The sequence below is a fragment of the Drosophila albomicans genome, chromosome 3, assembly GCF_009650485.2.
Source record: "Drosophila albomicans strain 15112-1751.03 chromosome 3, ASM965048v2, whole genome shotgun sequence".
Taxonomy (NCBI): domain Eukaryota; kingdom Metazoa; phylum Arthropoda; class Insecta; order Diptera; family Drosophilidae; genus Drosophila; species Drosophila albomicans.
The window spans coordinates 49,965,551-49,979,735 of NC_047629.2; the positions used below are offsets into that span (position 1 = coordinate 49,965,551).

The following is a 14,185-nucleotide window of genomic DNA, read 5'->3' on the forward strand; positions in this document are numbered from 1 at the left end:
CGTCGCCTTTGCCTTTGCTTTCTCATGGGCTCTGCTTACTTTTCCAGCTAGTTTGGCGACAAACTTTAGCCTCTGTCAGGCTTCCTACATTTGGATTTAAGATTAAATTTATATAAATTGGGCACAGCTTAAGTTGTATTCAAGTTTGTCAAATTATTTTTCTTAATCAAGAACTTTCTTAAATTACTAATTTGGTAATTATTTAGTTATTGATGAAATGAGTTTTACTATGTATTTGAAATATATTATATTAATTTTCGTGTAATACATTATCATAGTTACTGAATTGGTATTTTTTATTTCTATAAATTTGGTACAATTTAGGTATTATTACAGCTTTGAAAATTATTTTCTTAATTTAACAAAAGAACAACAACAGCCTTTTAAAAACGTCCTAAATTATTGATGATTCCGCTAATATAACGGAAATTAATAATGTGGCTGAACATTTAACCTGTATATTTTATTGATTATATTGTGATTTTGTTGTTAATAATTCATTGTCCCTTGTTATACTACTTTTAGAAATATTCCTTGGTTTGTTAACCATTGAAATTGCAATACTTTGCACTTTTCCTAATTTTTGTCCACTTTTCATTTCATTAATTATTAGTTGGGTAGTTATTTGGTTTCATATTTTCTATAATAATCAATTTTATGTTTTTCTTTTTCTGAAAAATATGATTTGTTTTTCCCATTTTCCCTATATGAATTTGGATTTAATATTATATTTATTTACTTTTTTAAGCATTAAAGTTATTAATTTGCTGGTAGCAAAACACCAATGATTGAAAGCACAATAACTCAATTTGAGTATTGTTGAGTTCTATTAAATATAGATTTTAGGTATTAAAAGCTTGTTATTTTTTCTCAAACATTTAATGTTGCTCAACCATTTGAACCTAGGCACGTTGCTCTGACAATTTTTTCTTTTAGTTGTCCGTTTTTCGTTCGACTATTATTATTACTTTTTTATAGCTTTTGTTGTCAGGCAATTTTAGCTTTATTTCGGCTAAACTTGCTAACGCTAGTTGCTCTGTGAGGCGTGCACAACAACATGATGCATGCGGACTTATGCGCTTGTGGCAGGCAAATAGTAGCCAGTAGTTACTGCCATAATAATGCCACGTCTGCCACTTCCTCACACTCTGCCTTTCCCCCTCTCTCGGCCACTACATCCCCACTCTGCTCGCTCTGGTTGACAGCCACTTAAAGATGTGCTTGCCAGCGATAAGGTGTTTTGTTTTGGTTTTCGGTTTTCGGCTGTGGTGATGGCTGTGGCTTGACTTGGGGTTCTCCATCCACCTTCGCCTCCGCCTCCGCCTCCGCCCACCTTCAGGCCAGTTGAGTAGCACTTGCTCTCCCCTTGCCCACCCCCTTGTGGCCCCTTCGCAGCTCGCTGACAATATGTACATATCTTTATTTATGGTAAATTGGGTGATTTACGTTGCGGCCGATAAGCGTTGCCTTTCAGCGGCTGACGCTTTTGCTGCTCTACTGCCTTGGCTTGGCTTGTCCTTGGCTTTCAGCTTGGCTTCGGCTTGTCGGCTTGGCCTGTTGGCGTGTTGTTGTCCTTCTGCGCTGGCATTTTGAATTGCCAGAGTCAGCTCAAGTCCTTGACTTGAATGTTTCGCTGGGTGCCACAAGTCAACGCTGCTAAATGGCGATGGCATTATTTTTGGGGCAGCAGCCATGGCTTTTATTTTTGTTAGTCGGGTTAAGAGCGAAATGCCAGGACGACAGGCTGCTTTATGCGTCTGTCACCGCGGGCAAGAAGAAAGGAAAGAAAGGACAACGACAACAACGACGACGAGGACGAATGGCGACACTGGCATTGCTTGTGCCAGCGATATTCTCGGCAGCAAACAATTTGTGTCGGAATTAAGATAATAGATTATATTTAAATGTTTTTTGCGGACTACAAAAAAGGGTTCGCGACGCGCTCCAAAGAGATATTTTCAAGTTTGAGTTGCTGCTGCTTTTGCTGCTGACGTCAACCACAAAAACCCCGAAAAAGGCGACGATAATGCAGGACGTTGCCAGTCAGTCAAGTTAGTCACCCATTAACACCCACTCGCTCACACACACACTCACACGTTATCCTTGAAGAGCATCCTTATCAGGCTCCCTCACTCTTTGCGTCCATTTTAATGAGTGTGAAAAGTGAGCTGCTTTTATGGCTAACTCTTCTACGTTCTGCTTGGCTCGTCCACCTTTACATTTTATGTTAATGAGTGTCATCAACGCTGGAGATTTGAGCCGCTCTCTCCCAGTGGCCTTTGAACCCAAATGCGGCTCAAATGACACAAAATGTTCAAGCCATAAGCAAGCATTAACCATGTACATCTGTCCGATTTTCTATTCTGTGCTGTGGAGCAGCTTTCCACTATAGTTAAATTAATTAATTGTGGCAACCACTTGAATTTCAATCGACTATTGGCGCCAGTCCTTTCGATGCTTGCCTTTGGCATGCTTACTCTTTATAATTTTTTTTTTTGTGTATAACCCTTTTGTGCTCTAATCGCATTTGCCAAGTTAGTTTGCTATGCAAAATAGCGACAAATTACAACAATAACAACAATACGAATGAATACGCGAAGTGAAACTACAATTACAATACAAATCGTGGGATTATAAACGGTAAAAGAGACTGATTGACTGATGGATACTGTCAGCTTAATTGTTATTTAGGTGAAAAGTTCTTGAAAGTTGGCAAAATTATCCTAATAAATTGTACATTTTTGTAGGAAATTATTATGATATCAATAAATTGAAAACACAGCCCATAAAAGAGATTGAAAGCAACTTTTTAAAGCACCCTAAAAGATTTCAACTTGATTTTCTGAGCTAATCTTAAAACTGTAAGAGAGTTTAATTTTATCTTCCAACTTAATAGATTATTTGTCCTTCTTATTCATGACAATTCTGTCACTAGAATGTTGAACTAGATGTACAACTAAAACTATGAAAACATTTAGTTAAATCTGTCTTAGCTTCTTAGAATTTATTCTCATCATGCCCTTTAGTGTATTGTTATTTGCTGCTGAGTATGAAAACCATAGCGAAACAAAGCAGACTAAAACGAAATCAGCTTTTCTTTTATTTGCCACACTTTTCTCATTTTTATTTTGTACGCTTGTTTTTTGTGCTACTCCTTTTTCTGTAGCTGTTACTTTTGTTGCTGCTGCTGCTGTTGCTGCTGCAGCTGCTGTTGATGTTGCCACTACTACTAAATGCCACCTGCTTAGCGAAGCTTCCAGCACAGCCACTTAATGAGATTTTGTTGAAAATTACGTTTGTATTGTTGTTCGTGTATTGTTGTTGTAATCGCTTGTCTTTGAGTTGAAATATTTAATTAACACCTTTTGTGCTCGCATTGTCAAGCACTTGGCAGCACAAAATTTGCTAAATATTCGTTCCACTTACAAAGGACTTCCACAAGCAGAAGTACAAGTAAATCTGATATTTGACAAGCTGCCAAGACTGTCAAGTGGAACTTTTGCTGCTTCGCTAATAAAAAATATAATTACATTTTTGTTCCTAGAACATTTGATTAGCTTGCTCAAAATAATTGTCAAAATATAATACTAAATTAAAGTCGAAATAATGTTTTATTTATAATAATAATTATATATTTTACTAACAAAAAATGTTTGTTTACCAATAAAGTCCATAACTTAAAGCTTCTGCATTTCATGTCCATTTTCATTATTATTATTATTATTACATACAGATACATGTCTAATAGCATAGCGAATGCCGCTTTGTGGGAGTGAATAGGGGGCGTTTTGATAGGTGGGCGTGGCTGTGTGCAGTTGAGAAGAAAAAGTAATTAAAAGCATTACTTGTCCGGATTAGTAAAACATTTTAATTTAGTTGTTGCACAAAAGCAAACCGACAGTTGGATTGAATGTGGGAGAAGGAAGTGGATGAGCAGGAGGATGGAGGAGGTTGGGGAGGCGTGGCGCATCAGTGAGTCAAACTGAAATGGGTCAATAAATCCAAGCTTAATTTTATTGCTCTGCGCGCGCTTTTCACTATTTTCCAGTGCGAGAAACGAGCGCAAAAGCGAAAGAAATATAAATCGCAATGGTAAACAAATCAAAATAAATGAGTAACAAAAGCAAAGCGAGTTCGTCCTCCCTTCTCCCCTCCCCACCAACCCCCTTAAGCATCACTTCATGCTCAACTTGCTGACAAGCTGACAAACTGACTCAAGTCTCTTTTTCTCTCTGGCAAGATGCCGAACAGCAGCAGCAACATTTCGAATTGCGATGTCGATTGCGCTTGGAGATTGCGATTTGGGTTTCTTTTGCTATCGGACTCTGTAATAATATTGCCAGTAAGGAACAAAATAAAGAGCCACGACGAAGGCAGGACTACAAACATTGTTTGTGTACATTTTGGCTCATTTCAATAAAAAAAAAGAAGGAGAAGAGAAACGAAATCGCAAGGCGAGGAAAAAATTTACTAGCCGTAAAAGGCAGAACATGTCATGCTTGTTGTTGTTGTTGTCAGTTGTTGTTGTTGTTTTTGCTGATGGGATAAAGCATATAAACTCGCATTAGAAATGCACGAGTTGATTTGAGTTTCATTTTGGCAGCGAAATAAGCAAACAATGCCCAAAACAATTGCAACTGAACTCAACTGAATGAAACAAAACAGCTATTGTTATTGCCATTGCTATCAAAGTTGCAGCATAAGGTAGTACGAGCAACATCATCAACCCAACAAAAACAAAGGCAAGGCAAGGACGGGCAACACAGTGTGCAACACTTTATTGTTGTTGTCGTGGCACGTTTCGTCGGCCTGCGCAACATTCATTTCCTGCTCCTTGAGCTGCAGGACATCAGCCGCCTCTTGCCTCGTGCTTTGTCTTCGCTGCATCTTTTTAAATGCGCGTAAACTACTTATAGTAGCATCCGACAACGACGACGACGACGACGTTGCTTATATTATATTTTCCATTTTGTTGCAAACAAAAACAAGAAATGAAAACGACAACGAAAACGAAAACTGTGCTTGCCAAACATATTGCAAAAGCTCAAACAGCGAGCATAAGATGCGTTCAAAATCTTTTATCAGTGAAATTATTTGCCCAGGGACAACGAAGAAGAAAAAGCAGCAGCGCATAAGAAGAATGAATGCGCCCAAAAAGCAAAAAATGAAATTCGCAAAAATATCTAAAAGAAAGCAAAGAAATAACTGCGGCAACCAGATTGAGAGGGAGTTGCAGCCGAGGCTGCGGACGGATGTGGCACACAAAAGCAACTGGCCAAAACAAGGCTCTGGCCCCTACAAAAAAAAAAAAAGTTGCAGGCCAAATGTGTTGGAAAATTTTCTTACTGAACGGTTATAACAACGTTGCGAAAACGTTAACGTTTTTCCTTTGCCTGCGCTGCAGCATTTCGAAATCTGCGCGAGCCCCAAGAAGTATGCTACACTTTTCTTTAATGGCAGTCGCATCGCTTTTATGTCAAAAAAATTGTGAGAAAAAGCGAATTGGATTCATTTTAATTGCAGCACAGCAAATGTTTAATACTCTTGCTAATGAAAATTGTAATGAAATGGATGGCTTTTAATATAATGGCAGTGAAAAGTGGACTGCGAAGGCAATGAAGAAGTCTAATATCAATGCTAATGTTGTAAAAGACTTTTATTGTAATTATATTGAGAAATTAATGAAAAATGCAATGGACAGAATGATGATAATATTAATGAATGAAAATTTTAACACTAAAGCTGAAACTGTTTATGTGTTTTGATGTTTTATTTTGACAAACTGCAATAATACTGCTGATCCGAAACTTGTACTTAAATTTAATGAAAACTATAATGCTAATGAAAATGCTGATAATTAGAAAAACCGAAATAATTAATACACTACACATAATTGTGCTTCTGAAACACTTAATAAATTTAAAACAATGAAAATTGCAATGCTAATGAAATCACTAATGAGAAGGAGAATGACAATAAGTATAACAATCAATACAAGTATACCAATTACTGCTGACATCAAAATCGATAATCATGGGAATAATACTAATGCCAGAGTAAAGCTAAGTAAAAGCATTAATAATAATTTCTTTTCCCAAATCCTAAAATCAATTGAATATTTAAGCTGCATACCAAAAGCACTCTACCCTTTGCGAAGTGCATTAAGAGCAGGAAAAAGTCGAAATGCGGGATGCTGAAGGACTAGCCGTAAAAAGGCTGAGTTGCACCGGCGAGCTGCTGCTGCTGCTGTTGCTGCCACTGCTTTTATGGCCAGTATTTTTTCGGGGGCGTAGACATCGCTGCTGCTGTCTCACCTGACTGTGCCAGACAATGCGCTGCTGCATTATTTAAAGATGAAGCCCAACAGCAGTATCAACGGTAGTGGCAAAAGCAGAAGCAGAAGCAGTGGAAGAAGCGTGGCCAGTGGCAACGTTGGCAGTGGCAAAGGGAACGCGCAAAATGCAATTAAAGCGCCGCTGCTACGACGGAACCTTTCAGAAATCTACTCGTAAAATTTGCGCATGCATTGGCAGGCAACAACAATAATAACAACAACAACTACAACAACATCAGAGAAAGAGAGAAGAGATGAAGCTGATGCTAAAACTGAGCACAAGTTTCAGACAACTTCTAAAAATTCTAAAAATACTTAATTTAGCTGCAAAATGTCGCTGGCTTTTGTTTTTCAACGCGCGTAGCAACCTTACAGTACCCGAGGTGCAACTGCTTCACCTCTCCCCCCAACCCCAACCCCTCCTCACTTGCCCCACAACCCAGCTTGCCATCAAGAAGCGCTTTTGCTGCTTGCCTTTTTCAGCTGCTGTACGTGCAAACCCCGCAGTTGTATGTATTTGAGTGTTTGGGTGTGTGTGTGCATGCGTATGTGTGTGCTAAGTGCAGTCATGACTGTTCCACTCTCTTTCGCTCTCTCTCACTGTCTCTCCATCTCATGCACTCTACGAGTGTGTGTGCATTAGAAACGCTTATGACAAACGGATATTAAGTTCAGCAGTCACGTAGCTCAGGTAAAATTCTTTTACGATAATTTTTTGTGAACAAAAAAAAAAAAAAAAACAACAGCTACAACGACAACGACACGAAGTTGTGGAGAAGCAGAGAAAAGAGCGAGTGCAGCGCCACGTAGTGAGCATCTTGACGGAGTTTTAAAGCAGCTCCAGGAACAGGACTTCTATCAGGATGCGTGCAAACATAATCACTATAAAAACTCGAGAAATTAGTTGAAATTGAGCGATGTTAAATAGCAGAATCTGGCTCGTAAATAGGATAGGTGAGAGTGCATTAAAGTTATGAGGATACATTTAATGAGTGCAGTCATTAAAGAGCTGTGATTGTCGCAAGTTACTTCAAGATATAGAGATAATGTTTAATTGTAACTCCGTCTTAATGGTACTTAACTTTAAGCCCAAGGGTTGCAAGTTAAATATATAAATATTATGAGAGCATGACCTTTAATGGTTGGTGTCTGTTTATCCATATGAACACTTAGATTTCAGAAATTTAAAGAGATATAGTTTCTTGAGAGTAATACTTTAGTATATTTATTATATTCAGTATATTTGGTATATTTTAGTATATATCACATGAATGGCAATATACCAAATACACATTTCAGTATATACCAAAGCAGGTAGCGGGTAATATACCAAATGTAAATCAATATACCAAATATACATTTCAGTAAATACCAAAGATATATCAATATACCTAAAATACATTTCAGTATATACCAAAAGTACATCAATATACCAAATAAAATTTACATATTTGAGTATTTTTCAGTATATTAATTTAGTATATTTAAATGACAACACAGCAATGTTTTGCTACTATTTTGCTATTATTATCTCATAGTAAGCTAGAAATTTAAACTTTGGTTATAAAAAGCAATACTGAGTACAAAAACAACACAAAATTTCACTTATTTTCGAGTATATGTTAAATATCCAGAAGGATAATAAATATACTATAAGAGTTGTTTATATTGGTGATGGTGGTTGCCAACTAGTTTCACTTTACAATCATTTATCATTTCCATAATACTTGTTTGCTTTTGTTCCTGATTTAATTGAGTATTCGGGATATCATCTTAATAATAGAAGCATTATTTTTGCATTTACTCGTACACATATAATTTGATTGAGAGCGTCCACTCGACTGCTTTGCAAACACTAATTTAACTAAAAGTTTCGTTTATATTCGAGTGCCGACAATGTTGCTTTTGTTGTTGTTGCAAGCTTGGCTCAATTATTTGCGATTTACATGATTACATTTTAAGCACAATTTATGCATGCAAGTGTAAAATGTTGTTTAGCTGCAGCAGCGAGCAAATGTTACGTATACGTAACGTTGGCCAGCAGCGCTGCAGCGGCAGGAACGAGGGCAACTTTTCCAGTTTCGTGATCATTTACAATTTGTGCAGGGCAAAACAATTAAAGTGCTCTAAACGCTACACATGTTGGTGTCGACCCACACCTTTAACTATCTGCTGCCTGCTATCTCTATGCGTTTTTCTCTCACCCACTTTTGCTGCTGCTGCTGTTAACAATTGAGTTAACAATTGTGTATTTTAATTGTTGTTGCTGCGATGTTGATGATGGTTCTCACTAGCAAACACCTGAGTGCAGTTGCTATTTATTAAATTCTTTGGTAGTAAATAAATATCATTTAATTAATTTCACAACTTGCAAACTTTTATCCACTCTTATCCAGCTCTCTGTTGGTCTTTTATGGCTTTTCGGTTTTCGAATTTGCCTTCCCTTTGTTGTTCTTGTTGTTGCTAATACGATTATTGGCCAATTGTACAAAAGTTTGCACTACAGTTTCCACTGCAATGTTTATTAAATAACATTTGCTGATGCTGGCTTTAAAATGGCCCCTCGACCCTCTTTCTCATACCGCAAATTGTCGGCAATTAGATGGGAAATAATAGAAAGAAGAAGAAGACTCTCCACACAAAAATTGCGCCAATTTTTGTGTGTGTGTGCTTTCTTCTTAAATTGCCAGCAATTATTTAATGGCCCTCTAATAGCTAACATCCGAGTGGGGGCTCATAATAGCAACGGCAGACATTAACCTGGTAATAACAAAAGCAACTGGACACAGTAAGCGAAGAGAATGAGGGGAAGAGTTGGGGGGGGAACGAACTCGTGAAGAACATGCTTGATAGCCAAGTGTACAAATAAAAGCACACAAATTATTACAAAAACCGCCCATGGGCTATGTTTCCTCCTCCTCCTCCTCCTCCTCCAGCGGCAAGCGAACTCTAATTGCCAAGTGCCATAAAAATGCGACGCTCATTCCGCTCATTGTGTGTGTGTGTCTTGACTTTGCTTTATGTATCTTTGACTGGGAGACGCTGCGCTGCGTTGTGTCTCTGTTTATATTTTTTAATTTCTGGAGGCAACAATAACGCGTCGAAAAAGCATAAATTCACGTCAATTAATAAGGAATTGTTGCAAAAGCGAAACAAAATTGTGGCGTGCGATTAACACACGTGTGTGTGTGTGTTTGTATGTGTGTGTGCCAGCGAGTGTCCCTGACAAGGACACAAAACAGGCAGGCAGGCACACGGTTGTGTATTGTTGTATTGGATGGAACTGGAGACCGTGAGAGAGCATTGCGTACTTTGCCTTAATTGTGCACTAAAGAGCGCGCTCTACGACGACGACGACGACCAAGTGGCTGGAACCGGGAGTCGAGAGGACGACGCAGCTAAATTACGATGCATTTAATTGCTCGGATTTGGGCGCACAGATTTATGTCTGTGGCACTAAGTGGCCTGCTTAAGGCTTAAATGGCCGACGACGTGAGCGCCAACCCACGCGCGCACTAAAAGTGAAAGCCGTCGCCGCGCGATATGAGGCATGTGTGTGGCACCCGCATCTCTGTGTGTGAGTGCGTGTGTATGTGTGTGTGGCAAGCGAGGCCAAGGCACCTGCCTTATTCGTATTGCCTGCCTCGTGATGTACGTGCTCCGCCACAAACACACAGCGAGCGAGTGAAACTTGACCAAAACCTCTGCTTAACCCACTCGCATTGAAGTGAACTAGAAATTCGCTGGCGAAAAATTTAAATGGCAGGCGAGGGTTAAAAAAGTAAGAAAGTTACAGTCAAATGTGTTCGACTGTGAGATACCCGTTACACATTTTGAATAAAATTGCGGTATATATATAAAAATATACCAAATTAATATACCGCAAAATACTAAAAATGTGTCGAAGACTACATTTGGTATATTGTTAAAGTAGTACATTCACAATATACCAATATACCACAAAAATACCAAAAATATAGCAAATATTCGGTATATTATTACATTCAAAATATACCAGAGAATGATAAATATTCCAGATTATAAGTCAAATCATCTACATACAAAATGAATTTTCGTCAACAATCTCTTTTAATCTCTGAGATCCTGGGGTTTATTTGAATGGACGGACAGACAGACGGACATGACTATATCTTGTAAGCTGTTGACGCTATACTTTATAGAGTTGGAGATGTCTCCTTCTGCCTTTTACATATCCTCGAGGCACAAAGTTATAATACCATTCTACCCTATGGGTATCGGGTATATGTAAAAAGGTGAGACTAGAGAGTGTCGCACTGGATTTTAATTGGACAACGCACACACACACACACAGACATGCAGCAACATAATTTTAATTTAATAATTTCCCCGTGTGCATGAAAGTCCTGGTCGCTCTGCTTTGCTCTGCTCGTATTACATATGCAGGACGGAAAATCAGTTTAGGAATGTAAATTGATTTTGTGGTAATATGCAATTTGTGTGCCACAGCTAACTATGCTGGCTCGGCTGGCTCTGTTGGCTCTGCTGGTCCGCCCGCTTGGCAAATGGTGCGTATGCGTAATGCTTGGGTCAGCATTTTAATGCGCAAACTTTAAGACACGACATTGGGACAGCAACAAATTTAAACGAGCACAGCGCAGAAAAAAAAGAAAAATCAAAGAAATTATTTCAACTACAGAAGACATTTTTGAAGAAGGACACAGCGGGGAAGTGGAGGTGGGGGAGACAGAGGAGGCGGGTCCGTAAAAACTTGCTAAAAATAAACAGAAATTACCAGGCCGCAAGTAAATAAAAATGTTGAAGCAGAAAAGCTGCTCAAAGGCAGCAAAGTGAAGTGCGCTGTGTGGTGCGAGGTGGTTTGCTCTGCTGCTGTTGTTGTGTGTGTTGTGATAGTGGTGCGGGTGAGGAGGTAGAGGAGAGGGGAAGGGACAGCGGGGTGTGCGTAGTGCGTGGCGAGGCACGCACAGCAAGCACAAATGCTGAGGCTTGGGTCGCCTTGTCGCTTTGCGCATGAGAAAATTTTTGCTTTTTAAATTCTTTAAGTAATGCAAATTAAATTTAAATAGCAAATAGGCAAGAGGCAAACAAAACAACGGTAACGGCAATAGCTACAGCGACGGCAAATTAAATGCCCAAGTGGTGGTCCATGTCCTCACCCCGCCACCGCGCCGTTGCTGCTGCTGCAAGGATGCCAAGGACAAAGGCAACTGAAAACGTTCAAGAAACAAATTTCAAAGACAAATAAGCGCCGAAAACAGCAGCAATTAATTTGCGCCGCGTGTGTGTGTGTATCTGTGTGTGTGGGTGTGTTTGCTTGCAGAACTTTGAGGAGCAAAACAACAGCAACAACAGCAACAACAACAAGAATTTGGTCGGGTCTTTTAGTGGAGACAATTGTTGGCGCTGCGTAACGTGGAAAGTTGTAAGCTTTGGACAGAGGCACCGCAGCCAACTTTTGGCCGTCAACGCTGCGAGAATTGAGCTAGCTGGCAAACTGTATGGTTAACTGTAAAACGCCAACAGATACGAAGCAACTAACATACAAAAGCAAGATACAGCGACAAGCAACTTGAGCTCAACAACTAGAAGTTGCTTGTTCGCCTAGGCTAGAGGGGAGGTGTTTTGTGCCTTCTCCCTTCGTTAGTTGTTGCCATTTCCCCCAGAAAAATTTTCACACATTTTCCCCCCCAACGTACATGCGGTTTAAATTCAAATTTGTTAGCAACAAACAGACAATTAATTTCGCATATAGCAAAGGACGCGCCAAAGTCGCTTCTTGTATTTTGTGCCTTGCGAATCTGCCTCCTTCCCATTCTCCTCCTCTACTGCCTTTAGGCAACACACAATGGGCGACTAAGTGCCGTGGCAGGACACAGTCGCTGCTGGGTTTGCTTTGGTGGAGCCAAACATAAGTAGGCTACATGCGAGCTTATTTTTTTTGGGGGGTGTTCTGGAGCTGTCTCAAGGACTCGACTCGACTTGAGTCGACGCGGCGTATTGGCGTGCAAATTTCTTTTTAGCATTTGAATTTTAAATGTTATTACTTTGTTGCAAATTGATCAGTGCCTAACATCAGAGAGTAACCCGCCAGCCAGCTGCTAATTTATTCATTGCGCATAATTGTTTGTTAAAAGGCGACGATGATCATGACAAAGAAGAAGATTATAGCTTTATGCTTTAAGAGGGCATCTTTAAGAATCGCCGCAATGCTAATGCTATTATTATACACTGAAAGAAAAAATGTGCTAACGTCAAGAAAAAATCTTGAATCAAGATTATATGATGACAAAATGGAGCCAAGAAATTAAGTTTTCGGATGAAGTAAGGGAAGGGAAGCCCAACATTTCAAGAAACAAGAACTAATTTCTTATAAATGAGATTTTCTTGATTTTTAAAGAAGATTCTTTAATTTTAAAACGATGATTGACAAATAATATCTTGTTTCAAGATTTTTTGTACCCAAAACTCTTGATTAAGGATTTTGTGTAATGGTCAAAAAGTTTTTAAATCAAGACTTATAATTTTCTTGTTAATCTAGAACAAAGCATTCCTTTAGCAAGATTTAAGTCTTAAAATAAGATGTGTTTAATCTTAAAAGTCAAATTTAGCATACAATTCTTCATTTAAGATTATTTTAACTAAAGAGTTGTAATTCAAGATATCTTTAATTCAAATTTCTACTTTTCAATCTAGACTTTTTCTCTTTATGTACTGATGATGGATTTGCTTCAAGGTCCTCGAACAGTTTCTCAATTAATCTTCAATGTTTGCACGCAAACTCCACGGCGTTTGCATAATTATTGGCAGGCAGCAGTTGGGAACATCTCCAGCTGCTGCCAAAACAGTTGGTGTCCGAAAGATTGTCTGTCTGTCTCCGCTGTCTGTGCTGTCCCGAGGTCATTTAGTGCGTAGAGTTGATTTCCATTAGCAAGTACATAACTTAAAGCCAAGTGCTCAAGGAACCAAGAGCTGCTTACTATGCTCCATATTCTGTGTGCTCTGGATATGCTCGTGAACTCGCATAACTATGGCAATTGGGACAGATTCTGCTTCTGCTTGTGCTTGTGCTGCTGCTGCGCGTTAAATTTCAGTGCAAACAAACCTAAGGACATGTCAAGCGCAGCACGCGTATACAAACAAAAACAGGAAACCAACACACACACACACACAGAAGAGAAATAGAGGGAGAGAGACAGAACTCGACAAACGTTTATGTGTGTTGGAGGTGTTGGAGCCATAGACAAAGATTAAATGACGCTCATCATTCATATGCCAGCGACATGGCGTAAGGAAACGCGCTGCAGGTCCTGTAATGTAGTGCCATAATCCTTGGCGCAATTTTTGTGGAGCAATATGTCGTAATATCCGCTGCCTGTTTTTATTTGCGCCGCATACATTTCTATGACCTGCTCACATACAGAGAGAGAAAGATATACAGACGGCAGACAAACAGGACATATGAGTCCTGTGACAGTACGCACTTTGGGCCCAGTGAAAAGTACTAAACGTGGCTATGATTTAACGCTTTATTATTTTTGCCTGGGCAAAACGAAGCAGGTTGAACTGCTTGCTTGGCTTGAGGACGGTCTTTGTCGTTGTCCTTGCTTTCGATGGCTTGACGTGACCGTTTTCATTGTTGGGCCTGGCCCAAGCCTGTAGCCACTTCATCAATTATTCTTAAGCATAAAATATTTGTCACTTTTAGTAAATTTATTGTGACAAGCCGCACCACACCTATTCACACCTCAGCGAAGAAGAGCTGTGTGTGCGTGAGTGTGTGTGTGTGTTTTGTGCTGAGCCGCATTTATAAACGACTCTGCATATGAATCACGTGCGTAATGGCAAACAAGT

General features: G+C 39.3%; 1 protein-coding gene across 2 annotated transcripts in view; it reads right to left on the bottom strand.

The window, feature by feature from the left end:
* The window catches only part of LOC117572789 (uncharacterized), a 37,820-nt gene that overhangs the window by 8,438 nt on the left and 15,197 nt on the right, over positions 1-14,185 (bottom strand). The window contains exon 1 of one of the 2 annotated variants that reach the window (XM_034255892.2): positions 40-138. The exons of the other annotated variant lie outside the window; for it this stretch is intronic. The gene's annotated coding sequence lies outside the window, so the exon portion shown is untranslated. Of the gene's footprint in view, positions 1-39; positions 139-14,185 lie in introns of those variants that run through there. 2 annotated transcript variants of the gene reach the window in all.